The sequence below is a fragment of the Cupressus sempervirens genome, chromosome 8 (assembly GCF_028749045.1).
Source record: "Cupressus sempervirens isolate cs-2001-9-10 chromosome 8, ASM2874904v1, whole genome shotgun sequence".
Taxonomy (NCBI): Eukaryota; Viridiplantae; Streptophyta; class Pinopsida; order Cupressales; family Cupressaceae; genus Cupressus; species Cupressus sempervirens.
Window position 1 is genome coordinate 95,211,479 of NC_143125.1, and position 25,560 is coordinate 95,237,038.

A 25,560-nucleotide genomic window follows, 5' to 3' on the forward strand; every position below is an offset into this window, starting at 1 on the left:
AATTAAGATTGAGTAATAATGTCCACATAAAAAAAATTCTAGGTAGGGGAGGGGAGCTAATAAGTTAACACCCTAACTTTGTGAGTCCACATGGGGTTCCGTGTGGGCTATAATATATTTTTCTCTTAGTATTCTATTATCAATTGACCTATAACAATCTATATTTTTAATACATTTTGGTGATATTCTCCCATGTATATGACATGTAGATGTTCTAAGTAATGATTTCAATATATTTCTATGTGTTGATAAATACCTAAGTTGGAACACCATGAAAACAATTTTTTGTACCAAAGCAAATGGATATGGTTGTTGTATACAATTATTAATTGTGTATTGTCTTTGATGTTACACAAATGTCATATCAGTCATCAGACGGAGTCTACAGAGCTCAGATTATCAGCAAAGCAATTTACAATGTCTACCGAGCATTCTCGAACATTACTCAATAAAGTGAGTTCTTACCGAGCTCACTTGGGCATCAAAGGATTTTTAAGCAGAAAGTTAGTGTTAATCGAGCTCCCAAGGTTAACAAAGAAAATTTAATGTTTACCGAGCTCACTCGAGCATCAAAGGATTTTGTAGCAGAAAGTTAGTGTTAACCGAGCTCGCAAGGTTAACAAAGAAAAGTTAATGTCTACCGAGCTCACTTGGTTATCAAAGGAAATGTGGTAGAAAGTTAGCTTCTACCAAGCTCACAAGGTTAGCAAAGGAAGGTCAGTGCTAACCGAGTTCACTCAGTCTCCAAAGGATTTTTGCAAGGTTTACAGTATTTATCGAGCCTCACTTGGTTAACACTAGAAAACTATTTTGGAGTAGTGGTTACTGAGCTAGGTTAGCCAACAAAGGATTTTATTGTTTTGATATTAAGTTCAATTGTTTCATGTAGCCGACTGATGTAATGATTTTTTCAATTGTTGTAACTTATATTTGAGCCGACTTGATAATATGAAAGGTATATATTTAGATGTTCAAGTTGTGAATTAAAGTGTGAGTGTGAGTATATGGATGAGGATGGAACAAGTGAATATTAAGCGAAATCTGATGAAGGATTAGATATCCTATTGGAGTTGCAAAGTTGTATTCAATCAGTAAGGATCCAATGAAGCCGAATAGAGATTTGTAATCAGCAAAAGATAAGTTGCATATTATTCAAATCACTTCATTGTTTCTTTCTAATCATTGTAATAGTGAATCTAGAATCTCTTTACAGAGTTGGTTTAATAGCCATTTTGTAAATCCTCTAACAAGGTGACAATTCAGTTGAATTGTTCTAAAGACCTCTAACCAGGCCACTCCTAACAGGGTGATTAAATCTTCTAACAAGGTCGCACCTAACAATGTGAATTTTAACCTCTAATAGGGTTGGCTCCTAACAAGGCTCACTTTAGAAGAGCGAAAATTGGTGACTAGTTACTTGGTGGTTTTTCCCATATTGGGTTTCCACATTAAATCTGGTGTCTCTTGTGTTCATTTATTTTAACCTTTGCAAGCATAATAATAAATATGAATATTACATGATCAATAATTATTTAATCTATCGAGTTACAATATTTCTACACTATTTACCGAGTATTAGCAGTAAGTAAGTATTATAGACATCTAAGAGATTTTTGGAATGTTTTTTGTGGTAATTGATTCACCGCTCCCCTCTCAGTTACTTCATCTATATTTCCAACAATTGGTATCAGAGCTTTTGGTGCTTACAGGATAAGATTCCAAGGATCTAAGCCAAAGATCAGGATGTCTTATAAGAGGGAAATTCCAAGACTTAATAGGGACAACTTCTCAGCATCGAAAGGGTTGATGAGACTTCATCTAGCTTCTATTGGAGATACAGGACTAAAATACCTTGATGGAAAATATGCAGAAGCATCTGGTACACTATCTATCAATGATATTGCTGAAAAGAAGACCCACAACATTATGATGATAGATATAGCATCTACTCTAAGTTATGAATAATTTGATGACATCAAGGACTGCAAATCTACCTTTGAAATGTGGAAAAAGTTGAAAGAAATCTATGGAGGAGATGATAATGTAAGAAGAGCTAAAGTAGAAAGTCTGAGAGGACAATTTGATCAGATGAGGATGAGAGAGGATGAAAACATTACAAAATATGTTGAAAGAGTCAAAGCATGTGTCAGTTCAATCAAAGCATCCAGAGGAGATATCAAGGTGAAGACAATAATAAGTAAAGTTCTTAGAACTCTACTTCCCATTTATGTAATCAAAGCTTCTGCAATTCAAAAAAGAAGATCTGAAGCAAATCATAAGAACATTGAATAAGAATTTGAAGCCAAGCTTTCACTCAAGGAGAAAAGAAAAAAGAAAAAAGAATCTTAGTTAGGAAGTGAAGATGAATCAAACTAAAGTTTAGACAGTGATCTTGAAGTGATTGAATCTCTTCTAGCAAGAAAATATTCTAGAGGCAGAGGAAAATATAAAGGTAAAGTTCCTCTAATCTATTTTTCATGTGAAGAAATTGGTCATATTGCTACTAGGTGCCCAAACAAGCAAAAAAATGATGAGAAGAAAGGTTACAAGTACAATGGCAAGAAAGACTTCAAATCGTTCAAGGATAAAGGTAAGAAAATATGTTTTATGGCTAAAGACTCTAATGATTCTAATGATGAAGAAGAAGATAAAATTGTCTACATTGCTATGAAAGATGAGTTTGATAATGATGAGGAAATGAAACTCATTGCTCATATGAGAAAAAAAGATACATGAATCATAGATAGTGGTTTTTCTCATCACATGACTGGTGATAAAACTAAGCTTGAATACATTGAAGACTATGATGGTGGCAGTGTAAGATTTGGTAACAATGAAGCTTCTTGTATAAAAGGAAGAGGAAGAATCTCTCTAACCAAAGAACTTATATGTGATAATGCCTATTGGGTAGAAGGACTAAAGAATAATTTATTGAGTGTGGCACAACTACTCAATAATGGATTCAAAGTAGAATACATGCATGGAAAAGCAAGACTACTACATTGCAAAGGAAAACTAATTGAATCAGGCATTCAAACAAAAGGTAACTTGTTCTATGTTGAACTAGGTGAATGTTCATGTTTTATTGCTCAAGTTGAAGAAAGTTGGTTATGGCATAAAAGATTGTGTCATTTCAATTTTGATAACTTGGTAAAATAAGAAAATTCAAAAAAGTAAGAGGCATTCCTAATATAAAGATACCTAAGGTCAGTCTATGCAAGAATTGTCAGATTGGTAAAATGGGAAAGACTAGTTTTAGAAGTAAAAACTATCAGTCTGAAGATATATTAGAAATTGTGCATACTAATTTATGTGGACCCATTTGAATTGAAAGCTATATTGGAGAAAAGTTCTTCATTCCTTTTGTTGATGATTACTCAAGAATGATGATTGTCATGTATCTAAAGAACAAATCAAAAGCATTTGAGAAATTCAAATGGTATTTGGCTAGAGTAGAAAAGGAAACAGGAAAAAGATTGAAATGCTTGAGGCTAGACAGAGGTGGAGAATTAATTTCACATGAGTTCAATAACTTTTGAAGTGAGAGAGGAATCAAAAGACAAGTATCAGCCCTTGGAACTCTTGAGCAAAATGGAATAACTAAAAGGAGGAATAGATCTACCATGGATTGTGCAAGAACCTTAATGATTGAAAGAAACATTGCTATCAAATACTGAAAGGAAGCTATCAGCACTGTAGTTCATACCTTGAATCGAGTATAGATAAAAAAAGGACTCATTCAAAACTCCCTATGAGCTATGGTATGGCTATAGACCTAATGTAAGTTATCTAAAAGTATTTGGAAGTAAATGTTACATTTTGAATGAATCTAGAAAAGGAAAATTTGATGTAAAAGGTGATGAAGGAATATTTTTGGGATACTCTTGCAAAAGTAAAGCATATAGATGTTTGAACTTGTCTCCTTAAAAAGTCATAGAAAGTGCACATGTGAAGGTTGATGAGTTTGCAAAAAGGACTGAAGAAGAAAGAAAAAGGGAACCAGAAGATTATAAAAGGTTTGTTTTCACTAAACCTGATATAGTATTAGTCAATCAGGAATCTTCTACTCCTGAGTCATCAGTAACTGAGTTACATGAAGTTCAAACCAAGCTACAACAACCCAAGTTACATTCTAATGCTATCGAATAAGTTTCTACCAAGTCTAAAGGACTCGAGCCAATATTTACCAAGCAAGAACAACCAGAACAACTAGAACCTGAAGTTGAAGTGCAAGAGGATAACAATGAAATTCATTCAAAAGGAAAGGACCCTGTATTAGCAAAATATGTCAAGAGACATCATTTAGTAGATCAGATCATTGGAGACAAATCTGAAGGAACCATGACAAGAAGTAAGGTGAAAGGTACTTGTTTACTTGCTGATTTTGAACCTAGAAATATCAAAGATGCATTGGGAAATGATAGTTGGACTGAGGCTATGAATGAAGAAATAGAGCAGATAGAGAAAAACAAGAAATGGAATCTTGTACCTAGGCCTAAAGATAAAAATGTGATTGGAACTAAGTGGATATTCAGAAAAAAGTTGACTGAAGATGGTAAGGTATCAAGAAACAAAGCTAGACTAGCATGCAAAGGATATGATCAAGAAGAAGGAATAGACTATGGAGAAACTTTTGCTCCAATTGCAAGATTGGAAGGAGTCAGAACCTTACTTGCATATGCTACTCATAAAGGATTCAAAGTTTATCAGATGGATGGCAAGTCAACATTCCTCAATGGTATACTGGATGAAGAGGTTTACATTGAACAACCTGAAGGTTTTGTTGATCGAGATAAAAGTAACATGTTCTTCAAATTACAAAAGGCATTGTATGGTCTAAAACAAGCCCTTAGAGCATGGTATGAAAGATTACATAACTATCTTATTCATATTGGCTTTCTAAGAACTAATGATAACAGTAGCTTGTATATAAAGGAATGACCAGATAATAAGATTGTCTTGGCAGAAATATTTGTAGATGATACTGTTTTCATAGGGAATGATGATCTTTGCAAAGAATTTTTAGAACAAATGAACAAGGAATTTGAAATGTCTATGTTTGGAGAGATCAAATTCTTTGTTGGTCTTCAAATTCAGTAGAATAAAAATTGTATCTACATCACTCAAACAAAATACATCAAGGAGATATTGAAAAAGTTTGGTATGGAATATTGTAAACTAGTTGGGACTCATATGTGTACTAGATTAAAACTTACGAAGGAAGATGAATCAAAAGAAGTATATCAAACATTTTATAGATCTATGATTGGAAAGTTGTAGTATGTAGTTCATACTAGGCCAGATATTACCCTTGCAGTTGGTATCGTAGCAAGATTTTTAGCAAAACCAAGAGAAAATCACATGATGGAAATCAAAAGAATAATGAAATATTTGAAAGGAACTAAAGATTATGGTTTATGGTACAAATTTTGAGGTAATCTAGACTTGAAAGTGTTTACTAATCCTAATTGGGAAGGAAACCTTGATGAAAGAAAAAGTACAAGTGGAGGAGCATTCTTTCTTGGAAAGAGGTTGGTTTTTTGGACAAGCAAAAAGTAGAATTGTACATCCCAATCTACAACAGAAGTAGAGTATGTTGCTATAGTAGTAAAGTGTTCTAATATTGTTTGGTTTAAACAATTGTTGCGAGGCATGAAGGTGGAAATCAAAGAACTAGTTGTTATGTTCTATGATAATACAAGTGCAATCAACATATCTAAGAATCTAGTGATGCATTCCAAAACCAAGCACATTGTAATAAAATATCATTTTATCAGAGAATTGGTGCAAGATAAGGAGATCAAATTGGAATATGTCCATACAAAGGAACAAATTGCTGACATATTCACAAAACCATTACCTAAGGATGCATTCTTGTATCTAAGAGGTAAGTTAGGGGTCACTCCCCTATCTGAAGTTCACTAAAATGAAGTTTTAGTGATGCATCAATGCATACCAAGTTGAAGATCTATCAGTTGATGTAGCTTAATCAGGAAATATTACATATGAACTAGTACTAAAGGTACATTAAAATTTATTTGAGTTGTGTTGTCTTTGGCATGTGTTGTCAAAGAGGGAGAGTTTTACTATCATATCTTCCTGAAATTTGTTTGAGAGAAAAAGTTTGCTATGGAATTCATTCATAGAGGTAGATTACTGAAAGAGGGAGAGTTTTCTATCTAATAGAGAAAGTTGTTTTGACAGAAAAAGACTTATTAGACTTGTTTTCAAATTTAACTCTACTATGACATGTTGTGTTGCCATCAATTCCAAAGAGGGAGATTTTTGGATACAATTGTTAATTGTGTATTGTCTTTGATGTTACACAAATATCATATCAGTCATCAGACAGAGTCTACAAAGGATTTTGTAGCAAAAAGTTAGTGTTAACCGAGCTCCCAAGGTTAACGAAGAAAAGTTAATGTCTACTGAGCTCACTTGATTATCAAAGGAAATATGGTAGAGAGCTAGCTTCTACCGAGCTCACAAGGTCAACAAAGGAAGGTAAGTGTTGACTGAGTTCACTCATTTTCCCAAGGATTTTTGCAGGGTTTGCAGTGTTTATCGAGCCTTACTTGGTTAACACTAGAAAACTATTTTGGAGTAGTGGTTACTGAGCTGGGTCGACCAGTGAAGGATTTTATTGTTTTGATATTGAGTTCAATTGTTTCATGCAGCTGACTAATGTAATGATTTTTTTAGTTGTTGTAACTTATATTTGAGCTGACTTGATAATCTTAAATGTATATATTTAGATGTTCAAGTTGTGAATTAAAGTGTGAGTGTGAGTATATGGATGAGGATTGAATAAGAAAATATTAAGCAAATTCTAATGAAGGATTAGATATCCTGCTAGAGCTGCAAAGTTGTATTCGATCAGTAAGGATCCAGTTAAGCCAAATAGAGATCTGTAATCAGCAAAAGATAAGTTGCATATCATTCAGATCACTTCATTGTTTCTTTCTAATTATTGTAATAGCGAATCCAGAATCTCTTTACAGAGTTGGTTTAATAGCCATTTTGTAAATCCTCTAACAAGGTGACAGTTCAGTTGAATTGTTCTAAAGACCTCTAACCAGGCCACTCCTAACAGGGTGATTAAATCCTCTAACAAGTTTGCACCTAAGAATTTGAATTGTAACCTCTAACAAGGTTGGCTCCTAATAGGGCTCACTTTAGAAGAGTGAAAATTGGTGACTAGTTACTTGGTGGTTTTTCCCATATTGGGTTTTCATGTTAAATTTGGTGTCTCCTGTGTTCATTTAATTTAACCTTTGCAAGCATAATAATAACTATGAATATTAGATGATCATTAATTAGTTAATCTATTGAGTTATAATATTCCTACACTATTTACCGAGTATCAGCAGTAAGTATTATAGACACTAAGAGATTTTTGGAATTGTTTTTGTGGTAACTAATTCACCCCTCCCCTCTCAGTTACTTCATCTATATTTCCAACAATGGTAGCCAAGTGGTAGAAAAAAACATGGACAACATTAAAAGAAAAAAATCATTTACATTTTTCAACTACCCTACACTCCTCATTTTAGCTTCAATTTAATTGTGTGTATGTTAACCTTGCAACCATTATCATTAATTTTGAGAAAAGGGTTATTGAATTCTCCTGATTCCGTTCCAATCGAGTAATTTTAAACTCCTTTCTCTCCCATATCTGTTGAGTATTCTAGACATTTTAGATTGAATCTTGATTACCTAGGTACTTTTCAAGTCAACTTGTAATTTAGCACCTACTCACCTTAATTTCTAGTGCATATATAACTTTATCTATAGTTGTGCACTCTTTCTTTCTTGTGATTCTCATGACATATACTTTCATTGTCATATTTAGGTATATATTGTTATAATGGGAATTTGATGCTAGTATTTTATTGTTCAATTTAATTATTATCATTAATGTTAATGTATCTTCTTTATGAATTATGATTGGATGATTTGGTGGTTTGGTCAGAGTGATCTATTGATTATGTGCCATAAGATTTACATTTAACAAAGTCAATGTTGGTCTCATTCATCTTGTAATGTATAGTTAGGTTTTTATCGGGCCTTTTTCTATTTTAGAAGTGGTAGTTGTTCTTCAATTAATATATTTGCATAGTAAAATATATGTACTATTTGTTGGCACTACGGGTCTTTGTGAGGGTGTAATGTATTGTTATGAGAGAGACATGTTGTATTGACCAAGGTGGTCCACATTTTATTCCTCACAAAAGTAGGAATTTTTTGGTGATTCCTATTTCAAATTTCATTAGGTTGGTCTAGTCATTAGAATAGGGAAATATATAAGAGTGATGGTTCTATTTTCTTTCATGATTCCTATTTCAAATTTCATTAGGTTGGTCTAGTCATTAGAATAGTGAAATATATAAGAGTGATAGTTCTATTTGTTGATGTGTGATTAAATGTATGAGTTATATGTAAGGTGGCTGCAAATATGAAAATGGAGGACTTGTATATTTATGTACATATGATTTAGTGCAACTACTTGTTTGCTAAAATATAATTTAAATTATATTTTTGATTATTGGTGATAGAAATTTCAATAGAAAATTGATTTTCATTTCTTATTTTTTGATAGTGAGCTTATTCAAATTGTTATCGAGACTCCTTTTATAGTATATAAAACATGGAATATGAAAAATGTTTTAGATTTAATAAATTTTATACCATTTTAAATTTATTAACATTTTTTATTCAACTTGTCTTTAGATGTAATTCATTGAAAACATAAATAACAAACTTTTTATTAGACTAAAAACTTGGCAATATTTGTATTGATAGAAAGATGGGAATCTCCTCAAGAAACCTTTTTTGTTTCATCATTTTGGATAAAATTATCATTAACTAAATAGAAAAATTTTGGAAGCACAAGGAGATTTCAAAAACATATTTTTTTGGTGACTTTTTTGGTTTGGAATTATGAAGAAAAAACCTATAGAAATCTATAGGAAAATATATAGATTGAGTATTTGTGTTGCACATATCTAATATCTACTATCAAATGTAATAATAGGACAAATGATAAAGTATCATCACCATTGTAATGTGTCAAAAAATTTAATATTTGATGCAGGAGCCTCTTTGGGTCATCGAAAATCTTGCATCACCCAAAAATATTTCTTTTTTATTCATGTGTTTTCTATTCTAGTTGGGTTGTTTTCTATGTTCTAAGAATCAAATAGTCTATTTTGCTTGTTATATTATGCTATATTTATGATTTTATCTAGAAATCATGAAGATCATATTTCTAGCTTTGGAGCTTGATCCAATGCTTGTAGATGAAGTTATCTTACTATTATTGTATTCCTATATTTATTTTCTTGCACTAATGACTAGATTGGTAAACTTTGGCTAGCAATGGATATCCACATCATATAAAGCCTAATGAAACATCTACTCTCTAGAAATATATACTCTATTTTTATGTGATACCACCTTATGTAAATGATAGGGTAGTGAATGAAGTCTCAATTAAGGCTATGTAAAACTTCTAAAACTCACACCAAATGTTGCCTTGTTCTCAAATTCTATACAATGTAACTATAAAGCTCCAATAGCCCAAACCTTGTGTTTATTCTCCTCTATGAATCCTGAGGGTTCCTTATGTCTCCAATAATTCTATCCAACCCAAATAGCTAGATTTCAAAACCCAAATGCTCAACTATAAATAAAATCCAAATACTCCTACTTGTTAGGCATAGGTTCCCAATTAGGCCTCTAGGAAGTGCATTAAATTATTTTCTCAATATTTTTTCAAAGCCTAAAGAAATATTAGATACCTATTTTCTTACATTTCAACATATCCAATGTTTATCCCAAGGTGTTTTGGATCAACCATCCCAAAATGGAAATTTGATAGATTTAAGGCCTCAAAAAGGCCAATTTTCTTAAGAAAGTGTGTGAAATCCTTGATTCTAATCCTTGAGACCTTCAAAAATAGTCTTAACATGTCTCCAATTAGCCAAAATCATAGCTAATTTTTACCTAGTCACTCATTTTCTATGAAATTCTTAAATTTGGTCTCAAACCCTCCTAAAAGTAGGGCCTCTCAATCTATCATCTCCCGAAGGTTCTCTAACTCAAAAAAAGTTCATAAAACATTAAAAAACATCATATCACTATTTCAAACATAAAATATGGCCCTCTTTTAAGTAGATCATCTACTGTTATACATTACCAAGCAGATTCATTCCCTTTACCAATACTAAATGTTGTGATCGACAATACTCTTCAATTTATGTATGCATAGAAATGTTTGTATTGTATAATATACACCTAATGAATATCATATCATATATATCATGGTTAAAATCAATGAAATGACCATCAAACCCATAAGAGTACCAGTAATCTATTAAAAATCAAGCAATTTCCTAAACTTGATGATGACTAAATTGTTGGAAAAAGAACAAATACTCTTTTAAATCATGCACAAGTAATTAGATAAAGGAAATAGTTACTTATTCATCATCACAATTCAACTTCTACTTTGAGAAATCATTAAATCAACACATATGCCAAGTATTTGAATAAATTGATTGTCTTTATTAATAAAATTTACCCCAATCTAAATACAAAATCATCTTCCATGTCTCAAAATATATATTCATGTCTTTTATAGGCTTTATAAGATGAAATACAACTCAAAACTCCAACCAATTCTAAATTATTTTGTCAATTAAAAATTCTTGACAAGGCCTAAAAGAAGTTTTACTCCCAAACTAGGAAATAAGCATTGGTTTTTTAATTCAAATTTGTAAATTTGTGTGTTTTCAATTCTAACGAATATCTAACTTATGAATACTATGATATATTGGCTCCTATTAAGTCCCCTAACATATTTTAAAGGTTTTTGACCACTTTTTCAATGATCCTACCTATTAAAGCTTATAGGTCCAATGGACATTATAGGACCTTTTGGACAATTTGACAATACATTGACAACTATAAGAATTTGCCTTAGGGAAAAATTCACCCAAGATCAAAGAACTTAAGCACAAGAACAAGAGTAGACTAGAAAGAGTATGATCAAAATATCAATATGTATTCAATTCAATGTGAAAGTACACTAGGAGTACCTATATATAAAGGCCTTTGGAATGCTTCCAGAATGCATAGGAATTAGCAACATGATGATAAGTCATACAACTAGGCACATATCCACCAAATGTGGATTATCCTCCATTAAGCACATAAGTAAGTACGATGATGAGAGTATAAGCCTACAAAGGTGTAGCACACAAATTTATGTTTTAGACACCATGTGCTAAATTAGGAGTGCGAATAACTGTGTTGTCTACATGAAAACTCAGTTAATTATGCAAACTCCAATGTTTTAGACACCATGTACTGAATTAGAGTTGCTTACTTCTATGTTGTCAACATGACAACTCATAAAAGTATGCAAAATCCTAAGTGTCTCACCAAATAAATAATAAAATAATGCATAATAATAAAATAATGCATTAACCTAAGTACACATAAGTAAAGTGTAAATAGTAAATATGTATTTAGACCAACAACCCACCTTAAGTGAAACTTAGGGGAATGCCCTTATGTTCACAAAAACTAGGATGAAATGCATGATGGGTCCCAGTTACTAGGCCATGTTAGGTGCCCATGTACATAATAAAATGGAATCTCTCATAAAGTGAAGAAAGAGGGAAAACCTCATGGGAAAACCCCTCCCCCAAAAAGAGAGATGATAAGACAAGATGCATAGATGGATGGAGTAATAAAGACCCCCCCATTATGACATGCATCAAGTATATACAATAGTGAAGAATGAGAAAAACAAAACTTCATAAGAGGAAAAATTCCCCCAAATAGGAAAGAAGAGGAAGAGAGGCAAGGTAGTCTCCACCCCCAAATGGAGATTTCCAATTAGTAATAGCTACTCTAAGCTAGAAGCTGGTCCTTGAGTGCTAAATAATGTTGCTCCCCTTTGGAAGAAACAATGGAAATGGTACAAATGAGATGCTTCCCTTGTATGTAGAAAGAATCCCAATAATCAATGATGCCTCTGAAACCTGCTTAACTTTCCTCGTGTCAATGCTGACTATTGCCCCTTCCAACACTGTTAAAAAGAACAAATGCAGATCTAGCAAGGATGGATGTAGAACCTATCCCAAAGAACTAACTATCTCCTCAAATTATAAAGAGACCTCTAGCAACTATTGTACATAAGGATCAATAATCACATCAACTTGTGAAGATCAATCATGTAGACAATTGACATGAGGGCTAGAGTGAGCCCTCATAACAATTGTAGAAGAATCATCATCATCAAAGAGAAGAAGAACATCATCAATGATGTCTCCCAAGTCTGCTATGTATGAATCCGCACAAAAACCTAAAATATTTGGCATGAACAAGTTCAATAGTATTAATAGGATCATCAGGAGGTATGATCTCATTTGGAGAGGATGCAATTTCAACTAGAGGTAAAAGATCTTTAGGGAATGGAGGAATTTGTGGATCTCCATATAGCTCCCAAAGATGAATCCAAAAAGCATATGGATCAGTTGACTTTATGTCATAAAGTGAATCCATAATCTCCATATCCATAAATAGAAAGAGTGTATGAAAAATGAGGGAAAATGTGTTGCCATCGTAGGAAAGTCCTTTCACATACAACAGTGCATTATGTCTACTAAGATATGTGATAACCAATTGATTCCATTCCTGATAGTTGGCTAGTGTCAACATAATTAAATCTTCCTCTTCCATGATGGGCTAGTCAATGTACCCCCCAAAGATGCAAGAAAGATGAATCAACGCCCCCCTAATGTATGATTTAGTGCTTTATAGATAATGCATATACAAGAGGCCACTTTTCAAAATGTAGAAGATGGACTTATAGTTTTTTTAGTCAAAACTACATTTTGAGGCCTAAATCTAGCACTAAGCATTGTAGCTCAGATGTACAAGAATTTTGAAAAGTAATCAAAGCAATACAATACAAAAAAGGCCCTAAGTTTAAAAGTGAGATCTCTGTCCACACAAGCCTATAATCCGATTGCATATTAGGAAAGTAGACAAAAATAAAGCAATTCCAAAAAAAAAAAACATATTTTTGAGTCCAAAAGAGCCTGTATGGAGTGTTTAAAGTTGTAAATATAGGATTAGATAGGTACAATCACCAAAAAATGAAATTTCTAACAAATCCATGCTCCAAAACTAGAAAAGAACACCACCACTAAAAACTTCAAGAAATTCTACCCAAAATCAAAAGAAATTGCACCTGATTTGGAGTCTGGACGACTAAGTTATGGCCTCCCAAAGTTGGACTATCAAATCAAAACTAAATCAGGAGAGGGGTTTGGGAAAAAAAATACTATGTTAAATTTGACGATCAAATGGTCATCATAGTAGTTCAAAAATTCTAGGAAATGATCGTCAAATTTAGGCTCGTGCCTAGTTGGTGTTAGCAAAAAAATGCCACCTGGGTGACATGGCGGATGATGTTAGCATACAGCTTGCTGATTGGATAGGTCTATACTATATGGAATGTATAGATAGTCCATGTGGAAAAAGGTATGGCTGGATGATAAGGCTATTGACTCAGTGTATGAATCTGATATGTGTCTTGGGGATGTGTCTACTATGAGGTGGCAGGTTTGTTGAGGTGGCAACTATGTGTGCTAACTGAAACTCCACTTGTCACTATTGATGTGGAATGTGTCCTACATGGTAGATGGGGAGGGTGAGTTGGTAGGGACTTTTTTCACATGGATCTCCAACTAAAGTGGAGCTACACTAGTGCTAAGCAAGATGCTAATGCGTAGGCTATCATGGCCATCCACGTGTATGCTAGCTGGGTGTTTGAAGGGGGTTTGCATGGCAAGGAGCAGGCGTCATGGGTTCTTTTTTTTTTGGCCTATGTGGAACTATGGTTGGTTGGAATTTAGAATTTCTGTCACTAAGAAAGTAGTTATTGTGGGTGTCGAAGGTGTAGATGTCTGCAAGGGAGCAGTGGGATTTAATCCTACATGCATGTTGTGAAGGCAATGAGTGGTGTTTTTAAACACCAAACCAAAGGACTTGAAACAAAGATGTCACCTCCTAGAAGTTGAAGGGAAATTGCTGGTTGTGGATGGTTGGTTGGCTAGTGGCCAAGTTTAGACCATTATGAGTTGTAAGGTCGATGTTGGATGGTAGGCTCACTAACTGTTGCTATTAAAATGATGAGGGAATATATCACTCGGCCTATGGAAAGTTTCCTATATTGTTGAGGGGATCCACTTTACTATAATAAATGCCCACCAAAATGCCGGTAGGGGCTAGGGTTTCACATCCTAGTTCCTACAAAAAAAATTTCTCTATAGGGCCTACTAGTTGAATTTTTTTTTGAAAGTGTTGTCTAAAAATCATAGAGAAAAGAAATAAATACCAATCTGAATCAAAATTGCAAATCTAAAGAACTATCATATCGAAGTTGCAAATTAGGCCTTCAAGTACCAGTTTGCAAAAAAAAAAATTCCTTAAAATTGACTTTTGCCTAGGATAGGCGAATTTATAGCCAATTTTCACTGAATCAATAGCGAGCTCTATTCTAGCTCTAGATGCTCCCAATGACTATGATACTCTAGATTTGGGTTGAGGTGCAAAAGCAACAATGGTCTCAAATGACTATGTGAAGAGAAATTCTCCAAGCTTTGATACCATGTAAGAATTTTCCTTAGGGAAAAATTCACCCAAGATCAAAGAACTCAAGCACAAGCACAAGAGTAGACCAAATAGAATATGATCAAAATATCAATATGTATTCAATTCAATATGAAAGTACACTAGGAGTACCTATATATAAAAGCCTCTGGAATGCTTCTAAAATGTATAAGAATTAGCAACATGATAAGTCATACAACCAGGCACATGTCCACCAAATGTGGATTATCCTCCATTAAGCACAAAAGTAGGTGTGATGATGAGAGGATAAGCCTACAAAGGTGTAGCATGAAAATTTATGTTGTAGACACCATGTACTAAATTAGGAGTGTGAATAACTATGTTGTCTACATGAGAACTTAGTTAATTATGCAAACTCCAGTGTTATAGACACCATGTGCTAAATTAGAGTTTCTTACTTCTCTATTGTCAACATGACAACTCATAAAAGTATGCAAACTCCTAAGTCTCTCACCAAATAAATAATAAAATAATTCATTAACCTAAGTAAACTTAATTAAAGTGTAAATAGTAAATACATATTTACACCAACAATAACATTACAATGAAAAGCCATTATAGGATTGAATAAGCAATAATGAACTCCTTGTGGTTTTCCAATGCCTTCTTTGTCTTCATAACTGCTATATGGTACTAGTGATAGCCTAGGTGTGCTTGCACCACTAATTAATGTCATCAAATGTGTTATTCATCAAACTATCAATACTATATCAATGATATCATTACTATAAATATGGTCAACTAAGGGAAACCTAACTCCATCTATCACCTATAAATTTATCTTCTCTTGTACTTGTGGATAACCCTTATGTTCTATTAGTCCATGATTATGTATCATGAGATTGTCAAATTAATATTTTATAATGAAAAACACCTTACTAGACATTTTATAGAAAGGATCAATTAGTTAAATCATTTAATTGATTATCAAACATCAATCTATCAATTTATATAATCATCTACTTTCTCATCTTCACTACATCAACTTTGATTCATCTAAATCATGAGGACAAATAACATCAACTATCCTATTAGATTAGCATCAACACAACAACAACCAAATGATTTTACAAATATCAAAAGATGTCAAAATATCATCAACCTATTTAAAGAATCATTAAGCTTTTATCTATTACATTTTTTTGTCATGAAAACTATCTTAAATAGGGTGATTATCTTTCAAATCCAAGTTATATTGGGAAAAAAAAAGTCAATAATCATCCAAACTACTCAATATCATTTTGATCCATTTCCTAGTGGGACATACATACTATCTTCATAATGAAAAATCTATCATTACATGAAAAATAATGAAATCAATTGAATCAGAGAACATTTTCAAATCAAGGGCTTTAGACATAAAATTTTGAGATCGACAATGGAGCATTTTAGCTAGTTTTCTCTACTAATCAAGAAATCATATTGAGGTCTTTTATAATTAAATAATGTATTCATCATTAATCATATTGGTAGTCAAGTTTGAATTAAACACTAGTGAATCAAACATAAGACATTCTTTAAACTAACACATTTCAACATTGATTCAAAGATGGGCATTGAGAAACCCTAAATCAATTAATCAAATTGTGAGAATTAGTGGTAAGGCTTAATTTCTCTATGTTTATCTCTAAGTATTCAACTCTAAAAATTGTGAGAATTGGTGGTAAGGTGAGTAAAAGGGAATGCAATAACTATAAGAACTAGAGAAAGGAAAATGAAGTTTGCAACAAACTAGTTGAGGGAGTGCTTATGCCATTATGGAAAGATTGAAACTTATGAAACTAAATGTGATAGAAGCAATAATCAGTGGTTGGAACAATGGTGACATCAACCTTGGAGGGAGAAAGATGAAGCTTAAAACTGTACTAATGGTAGAAATCATAGGGATTAGTGTAGAAGATAAAAGTATCTTCCAAGATCTTATGTATTCGTAATTGGTAGTTAATAAATTCCCGCAGGATTCAAATGGTCATCTTATTAAATGAGATTGGGAAATTTTTGTATGTCTTCCATTAAACTATTATGGAATTTAGCACTCATTGCACCAATATAGTATATTATCTTAGATGAGAGATATTGCAAGGTCCATGCTTACAATTTTGTATAGTTTAACTAGTTTAGATAAAAGAAAAAGTTTTGTTTCCCTTTATATCTTCTTTATTCACTATTTCTTAGTATTAATGCAATGAGGTCTAAACCTAAGAAATCCATTATGCACAAGGCTTTTATGAGGTTTATTCATACCTATGCAAAAAGGTTTTTTTATGATCCAATCCTAATGAAAACTGTTGATAAAAGTGCTAAAATTTTGGAAATGAGGGAAAAATTGGGGAAGGGTAAAATAATTCTGGGGGATATTGGGATTCATATTTTTGGTTGCAATAAAAAGAAGAAACCTAGTATAAATTAGGATTTGATTTCAGATAATACAGTGATTATGAAGGTGAGAAATAGGAGAATGTCGAGAAAGGGAAAGTAAGAATGGAAACAAATGTTTCTGACAAAGAAGAAATTTATGAATGAATATAAATATTGTTTATTAGTCACATGGAGTCTCTAAATTTTCCAATTTGAGTGCATAATTATTTATTTCCTTGGTTGAGAAAGATAAAATGACCAAATCAACTATAAAGATAATTGTTCCCTAGCAACCCCTATTATCAAGAAAAAGATAAAGATACATAGAAGAAAAATGAGAATGATGAAGAACCAAGAGAGTCCATTGTGATCATCAATTGTGATGATTCATTTGACCATGATGTGTACATTTCCCTTACTCATTTTGAAAGAAAGCATTTTGAATGTCAATTTGAGAAATGGGGTAAAGATTTCTTGGAGAAGAGACAAATTCAAGGAAGTAGTGGAGATGCACCTAGGATAGGTCATTAGGAAGAAATAAGAGTCTTGATAAGACCTAGGAGGAATAAATAATTCCTCAGTATAGGGGTCCTCATGCATGTGAAGCACCGATGTAGTGCATGATATGCAACTAGATGTAATGTTCCATTGTTCTCAATTAGAGGAAAAGTGCAAAACATTGTCTTAAAGGGATAGATAAGCATAGAAGGGTAGTTAGGCATGGAAATAGGAAAAACATGGTCCAAATAACTTCCATGGTTTACTTGGATTCTTAATATGTAGTCTTTCAAAATCTAAAGTGTTAAAATGCAAAAATTGACAATTTTGCAAAAATTACACATTGACAATTTTGCACTTTTTGCAATTTTTATTGTCAATATTTTTAAAGGTGGTTAGAAGGCATAAGGAAGTTCCCAATGAGTGGGAGTTGGTTCATTTAGTTATGAAATTAGTTTTTAAATCCTTCAAACTGTTAGAAATACAAAAGGAGTAATTGAGAGGTGGGGGTGTGGGGGTGGCGGGGGTGAATCAGTTACCACTAAAATAAATCCTAGATCCCATAGATGTCAACAATAAAATTTAGACTGAGAAAATTGATGTTGTTGATGCTCGGTAAACAAATAGAAATTACTGTAACTTAGTAAGTGTGGAGTGAAGTACTTTTAGCAGATCTTAAAACATTACCAGTAATTAACTTGCAAGCATAAGAGAAATAACATGAATACATGAGACACTAGGATTTAATGTGGAAATCCAATTTGAAAAAAAACCACCAATGTAACTAGTTAATATTTTTCACTCTTCTGAAGTGATCCCCATTAGGAGCCAACCTTTTTAAAAGGTTACAAAACACACTGTTAGGCATGGCCCTATTAGAGGATGTAATCACCCTACTAGGGGCCGCCTTGCAAGAGGTCTTAAAAAACTTCAATGGAATTCCCACCTTATTAGAGGATTTACAACTGGCTATTAAACCAAATCTATTAAGAGATTTTAGATCAGTGCTACAATGGTTAGAGAGTAAAAATAAACTGACCTAAAATGACCTGATTGTGATCCAACTATATTGCTGAATACAAATCTCTTTTCTACTTAAACTTGATCCTTCTTGATTGAATATTACTTTTCTTCTCCACAAGGATACCTGCTTCTCCTTCAAGTTTTCTCTCTCTCTCTCTCTCTCTCTCTCTCTCTTTTCTTTTGAATTCAATCAACAAACTTGCACACACACTAGAAATATCAACTTGACCTTTCATTTATACATTCTAGATTGTCAAGTTGGCCCAAATTCAAATTAAAATAACCAATATTCATCATCATAGTTGACTAGAATCAATACATAAAGTAATTAAGCTTCATATGCCAACATAAGAAAAATCCTCCATAATCTGATTCTGCTCGGTAGAAACTAACTTTGGAATGATTTCCTATATTAACCAATAGAAGCTTGGTTAACACTAAAAATTTGTTGAAATCCTTTGGCAACTGAGTGAACTCTATGAATACTAACTCTGTCCAAATTTACCCTTTTTAACTAAGTGAACTCGGTTAACACTCTTTTTCTACCTAAATGTCTTTGACACTTGAGTGAGCTTGATAGACACTATCATCTATTCAGAGTAAACCTGTGAATGCTTGGTAGATAAGGAAAACTATCTTCACTAACCAAGTGAGCTCAGTAAGGACTATCTATCAATTGATATGACATTTGTGTAACTTCAAAGACAACACACAATTAATCAATTGTATCCAACAATCTCCCTCTTTGGCATTGATGGAAACACAACATGTCATAGCATAATAAAATTTTAGAATAAGCCTCCCTTTGACAAAAAGTTTCTTCCTCTTTGATTTTACACAAGAACTTCTTCTTTATGCTATATTCTTCCTTTGTGAAGTAACAACATAACTTCTTTTCAAACTTCTCCCTCTACAAAATTTTAGAAAGATAAAGATATGATACTAAACTTCTCCCTCTTTAACAACACATGCCAAATTTGTATCAATGTACCTTGAATACTAATTCATATACAATATGCTCTTGATTATGCTACGTCAACTGATTGATCTTTAACTTGGTACTTGTTGATTCATCAATAAAATTTATTTAATGAACTTTAGATAGGGGAATGACACCTAGCTTACTTCTTAGATACAAGAATGCATCGTTAGATAATTGCTTGGTGAATATATCTGCAATTTGTTATTCTATATGGACATATTCCAATCTAATTTCTTTGTCCTACACTAGTCCTCTGACAAAGCGATATTTTATAGCAATGTCCTTTTTTTGGAATGCATGACTAGGTTCTTTGATATGTTAATTGCACTGGTGTTATCACAATATATGACTACTAGCTCTTTGATTTCAACCTTCACTCCTTCCAGTAATTGTTTGAACCAAACAATGTTAGAACAATTTACTGCTACTACCACATACTCTACTTCTACTGTGGATTGGGATGTGTAGTTTTGCTTCTTGCTTGTCCAAGATAGTAGCCTTTTACCAAGAAAGAAAGTTCCACCACTAGTGTTTTCTTTGTCATCAAGATTTCCTACCGAATCAACATTAGTACATACCTTTAGGTCTAGGTTTCCTTCAAGTTTGTACCATAAATCATAGTCTTTAGTACCTTTTAGATATGTCAAGATTCTTTTGATTTCCATCATGTGATTTTCTCTAGGTTTAGCTAAGAATCTTGCCACTATCCCAACTACTAAGGCAATATCAGACCTTGTGTGAACTACATACTATAATTTTCCAATCATTAATTTGCATAAGGTCTAATCTACTTCTTTGGATTCATCATCTTTGGTAAGCTTGAGTCCAGTACACATAGGGGTACCAACTAGTTTTGAATCTTCCATTCCAAACTTCTTGAGTATCTCTTTTATGTACTTGGATTGAGTGATATAGATACCATTTTTTTTCTATTGTATCTACAACCCAACAAAGAATTTTATTTCACCAAACATGGACATCTCAAACACTTTTTTCATTTGCTCTAAAAATGCTTTGCATAGGTCATCATTTCCTATAAATAGAGTATCATCCACAAATATCTCTACCAACACAATTTTGTTATCTAGTCCTTCCTTGATGTAATGACTACTATTATCATTTTTTCTCTAAAAACCAATCTGTATCAAGTAGTTATGTAGTCTTTCATACTAGGCTCTAGGAACTTGTTTGAGACCATACAGTGCTTTGTGTAATTTATAGACCATGTCCCTTTTGTTAAGATCAACAAAACCTTCTAGCTGTTCAATGTAGACTTCTTCGTCAAGAATTCCATTCGAGAATGCAAATTAAAAACCATTTGATATACTTTGAATCCTTTGTCAATTGCATATGAAGGTAGGGTCCTAACACCTTATAATCATGCAATAGGACCAAAATTCTCACCATAATCAATTCCTTCTTCTTGAGAGTAGCCTTTACACACTATTCTAGCTTTTTTTCTTGATACTTGTCCATCTTCATTCAACTTATTTCTAAATACCCAATTTGTTCCAATCACATTTTTATCTTTAGGTCTAGAAACAAGAGTCCAAGTTTTGTTATTTTCTATCTATTCTATTTCTTTGCTCACTGCCTCAATCCAAATTTCATTTTCTATAGCATCCTTAATACTTCTAGGTTCAAAATCAGCAAGTCAATATGTACCATTTAATTTTCTTCTTGTCATAGTACCTTCTAATTTATCTCCAATAATTTTATCAAGTGCATGATGCCTTCTGACATACTTGACCAATATAGGTTCTTTTCCTTTTGAATGAATTACATTGTCCTCATTTTGGACTTCAACTTTAGGCTTGGGTCATTCAGACTCAATAGGCATTGACTCAGTAGCTTTAGAATGTGACTCAGGTCCCTGTAACTTGGTTTGTAGTTCTTGCAACTTGGTAACTATGGAAGACTTGAGAAGTGAAGTCTCCTTATTGTTAGATATGACTGGAAATGTATTAGGTTCAAAGTAAACAAATCTTTCGTAATCTTATAGTTCCTTTTTGCTTTCTTCTTTAGTCTTTTCTACAAACTCATCAATTTTCACATGTGCACTTTCTATGATTTTATTAGTACAAAAATTCAGACATTTATATGCCTTACTTTTGCATGAATATCCCAAGAATATACCTTCATCACCTTTCACATCAAATTTGTCTTTTCTAGAGTCTTTTAAGATATAACATTTACTAACAAATACTTTTAGGTAACTTACATTAGGTGTGTAGCCATACCATAATTCATAGGGAGTTTTATCTAAGTCCTTAAAGTGCACTTGGTTCAAAGTATGAATTGCGGTGCTGATGGCTTCCTTCTAGTATTTGATAGCAACATTCTTTTCAATCATTAGAGTTCTTGCACAATCCATGATGGATCTGTTTCTTCTTTTAGCTATTCCATTTTTCTCAAGAGTGCTAGTGGCTGATCCTTGCCTTTTGATTCCTCTTTCAATGCAAAAAATATTGAATTCATTCAAGACTAATTCACCCCCTATGTTTGATCTTAAGCATTTCAATCTTTCTCCAATTTCATTTTCTATTCTTGCCAAATACCATTAGAATTTCTCAAATGCTTCTGACTTTTCTCTAAGATATATAACAATCGTCATTCTCGAGTAGTCATCAACAAAAAGAATAAAGAATTTTTCTCCACTATAAATTTCTACTCCAGTAGGTCTACAGAATTTAGTATGAACAATTTCCAAGACATCTTCAAATTGATATTTTTTGCTCTTCAAACTAGTCTTTCCCATTTTGCCAATCTGACAATTTTGGCATAAACCAACATGTGGTTTCTTCAAGCTAGGGATACCTCTTACTTTTCTAAATATTCTTATCTTGACCATATTATCAAAGTTTAGATGACATAGTCCTCTATGCTATAACCAACTTTCTTCCATTTGAGCAATAAAACATGAGCAATCACCAAGATCAAGATACAATAGGTTACCTCTTGTTTGTTTTCCTAGTCCAATTAGATTCCCTTTATCATCTAGCAGTCTTGCCTTGCCATGCATGAATTCTACCTTGAATCCAATGTTGATTAGCTATGCCACACTTAGTAGGTTATGTTTCAATCCTTCAATCCAATAGACATTGTCACATACTGGTTTATTGGTTAATGAGATGTGACCTTTCCCTTTTATGCAATAAGGTTAATTTTTTTCCAAACCTTACACTACCTCCATCATAGTGTTCAAAGTGTTCAATTTTTTTTTGTCTCTAGTCATATGATGTGAACATTCACTATCTATGATCCATGTATCATTTTCACTAACATGAGAGATAAGGGTCATCTTATCTTCTTCTTCTTTAGATTCATCTTTTACAACAATGTGCACTATTTCATCTTCACTATTATCAAAATCTTTTGGCATAAAAAAAGTCTTCTTACATTTGTCTTTGAAGGATTTGTGACTTTTGGATTCCTTCTTACCTTTGTACTTGTGTCTCTTCTTTTCTTTGTTTGGACACCCGACAGTAATGTGACCAATTTCTTCACATGACAAACAGATTAAAGGAACTTTACCTTTGTAATTTCCTCTACCTCTAGAATATTTCTTTGCAAGTAAAGCTTCAACAACTTCAAGATCACTATCAAAATTTTCCTCTATTTCCTCTCCACTTTTTGACTGATTGTCTTTTATTTTCTTTCCTTTTTCTTTGAATGAAAGTTTAGCTTCAAATGCTAACTCAACATTTTTGGAAGTTGGAACATAATTGTCAAAGTTGTCTACCTCAAAAGCTATCAATCTTCCTAGCAGGGCACCCAAGCCTAGCTTGCTATTTGAATCACATCTCTTTTCTTGAATAGCAGACACTCTGATCGCATACATATGAAGCAAATTTCTAAGAAATTTACTTACAATAGTTTCTTCCTTGACTTCTCTTCTAGAGGCTCCGATTGCACTAACACTAGCTTTGATTCTTTCCACATATTTGGCAATATTTTCATCTTCTCTCATTCTCATCTAATCAAACTATCCTCTAAGGCTTTCTGCTTTGGATCTTCTTACATTGTCATGACCACCATAGATATCCTTTAGCCTGTTTCACATATCAAAAGCAATTTTATAGTCTTTGATCTCATCAAATTCATCATAACTAAGAGCAGATACAATATCAATGATCATGATGTTATGGTTCTTTTTCTCAACAAGATCTCCAACAGATAATGTACCAGTAGGAGTTTTGTATTCTTCATCAAGGTATTTGTAGCCTAAATCACTAATGGTGGCCAGATGAAGTCTCATGAGTCCCTGCCATGCTGAAAAGTTGTCTCTATTTAACTCTGGAATCTCTCTCTTGTAAGATGTCCTAATCTTTAGCTTAGGTCCTTAAAACCTTTCCTACAAGCACAAAAAGCTCTAATACCAATTGTTGGAAATACAATAGGTGTAACTAAGAGCGGGGGTGAATCAATTACCACTAAAATAAATCCCAGATACCTTAGATGTCAACAATAAAATTTAGATAGAGAAAAGTAATGTTGCTGATGCTCAGTAAACAAATAGAAATGGTTGTAACTCGGTAAATGCAGAGTGAATTACTTTTAACAAATCTTAAAACATTAACAATAATTAACTTGCAAGAATAAGAGAAATAACATGAACAAATGAGACACTAGGATTTAACGTGGAAACCCAATTTGGAAAAAGCAACCAATCTAACTAGTTAATATTTTTCACTCTTCTGAAGTGAGCCTTGTTAGAAGCCAACCCTATTAAAGGTTATAAAACACACTATTAGGTGTGACCCTATCAAAGGATGTAATCACCCTACTAGGAGTAACCTTACAATAGGTCTTTAAAAAGTTCAATGGAATTGCCACCTTGTTGGATGATTTACAAGTAGCTGTTAAACCAACTCTATGAAGCAATTTTAGATCACTGCTACAATGGTTAGAGAGTAACAATAAAATGACTTGATTGGGATGCAACTAAATTGCTGAATCTAGATCTATTTTCTACTTAAACTTGATCCTTCTTGATCAAATATTACTTTTCTTCTCCACAACTATACCTTCTTATCCTTCAAGTTCACTCCCTCTCTTTTCTTTTCAATTGAATCAATACACTTGCACACACACTAAAAATCTCAACTTGAGCTTTTATTTAAACCTTCCAGATTGTCAAGGCAACCCAAATTAAAATTAAAATAACCAATATTCATCATCATAGTCGACTAGAATCAATACATAAAGTAATCAAGCTTCATATGCCAAGATAAGAAAAATCCTTCGTAAGCTGACCATGCTCAGTAGAAACTAACTTCGGAATGTTTTTCTGTGTTAACTAACAAAAGCTTGGTTAACACCGCAAACTTGCTAAAATCCTTTAGAAAATGAGTAAACTCAGTGAATACTAACTCTGTCCAACTTTCTCTTCATTAACTAAGTGAGGTTAGTTAACAGTCTTTTCTACCTAATTTCCTTTGAGGCCCAAGTGAGCTTGGTAGACATTGTTATTTGTTCAGAGTAAACCTGTGACTACTCAATAGACAAGGAAAACTATCTTCACTAAGCAAGTGAGCTTGGTAAGCATTGTCTATCAATTAATATGATATTTGTGTATAATCAAAGACAATACACAATTAATCAATTGTATCCACCACCAACTCACTATTGTACTATTGGAAGTTTTGGAGTTGTATGAATGCACATAATAGACAAGGAAATTAATGATAGTTTGAAGGAAAGAATGGAATTTTGATTAACCTAAGATTGAATCAATTCTTTTGCATCATAATTGAGTTTTTTCATTATCTATAACTATTTCATGTTTTCATTAGAAGGTCTTAGAAATTAGTTTATGTTCACAATAAGTGTTTTAGAAAATTGCTTGTTTATTGGCTAGTATTGGTACAGACTTGGCAAAATAGTGTCTACTAGCATTCTCCATGGTTGAAACTCTCTAAAACCTTGAGAAATTATAGTACAAACCTTTAACATTCGATGCATTGGGAAGGATAGAACAAGAAGTAAAG